The sequence below is a fragment of the Sceloporus undulatus genome, unplaced genomic scaffold, assembly GCF_019175285.1.
Source record: "Sceloporus undulatus isolate JIND9_A2432 ecotype Alabama unplaced genomic scaffold, SceUnd_v1.1 scaffold_15251, whole genome shotgun sequence".
NCBI classification, from domain to species: Eukaryota; Metazoa; Chordata; class Lepidosauria; order Squamata; family Phrynosomatidae; genus Sceloporus; species Sceloporus undulatus.
The window spans coordinates 1,103-2,030 of NW_024818168.1; the positions used below are offsets into that span (position 1 = coordinate 1,103).

At 44.1% G+C, this 928-nt stretch overlaps 1 pseudogene; it reads left to right on the forward strand.

Moving 5' to 3' along the window:
* The first annotated feature begins 307 nt into the window (after nucleotides 1-307).
* On the forward strand, nucleotides 308-922 carry LOC121918531 (annotated as a pseudogene).
* The last annotated feature ends 6 nt before the right edge of the window (nucleotides 923-928 follow it).

A 928-nucleotide genomic window follows, 5' to 3' on the forward strand; every position in this document is an offset into this window, starting at 1 on the left:
TTTCCATCTGTGAAATGTTGGGGGATATGGGAGAATTTCTCTGGATCTAAAGTGCTCCCCAGTGCTCCCCAGAACTGCTTTTTAGAAATGACATTTGCCTCTGAAATTTGGCAACAAATGGCTAAATGCACTATAATCTTTGGAGGCTAAATGTACGATACGTTTTGGTATAGTCAATATCCTAATCCATCCTCAGTATCTCAGCCATGGCTTAAATTATATTTTTTATTATATTGTATATTGTATTGGAAGAATTTGAGACAAACTGGATCTCAAAGGCAGTAGCTTTTTTCTTGCTAACAGCAATTAAAGTTCCCCAGCCATGGGGAAGAAGAGGGTGGCGGTGGTCTTGGCCGGCTTCGGGGTCTTCGACGGGAGCGAGATCCACGAGGCCTCCGCCGTCCTGGTCCACCTCAGCCGCAGCGGAGCGGAGGTGAAGATATTTGCACCAAATATTGAGCAAATGCATGTTATTGACCATTTAAAAGGCAGCGAAAGTAAAGAAAAGAGAAATGTTTTAGTGGAAAGTGCCTGGCTTGCAAGAGGGAACATCCAAGATTTGGCTGAATTGAAATTTGATTAATTTGATGCTGTCATTTTCCCAGGGGGTTTTGGTGTAGCTAAGAACCTGTGTTCCTGGGCTGTGAAAGGAAAGGACTGCACTGTCAATGAACTTGTAAAGTCCACCCTTGAGGCTTTCCACAGTGCAAAGAAACCTATTGGTCTGTGCTGTATCTCCCCTGTGCTGGCAGCAAAAGTCTTCCCAGTCTGTGAAGTCACTGTTGGCCACAATAAAAATGTCAATGGAAGAGTTCCTGATTCAGACACAGCGGCTGCAATAGAAGAACTTGGATGCAAGCACATTTGTAAAGATGTGAGCGAAGCCCATGTTGATTCTGCTAACAAGATAGTCACCACTTGTGCGTTC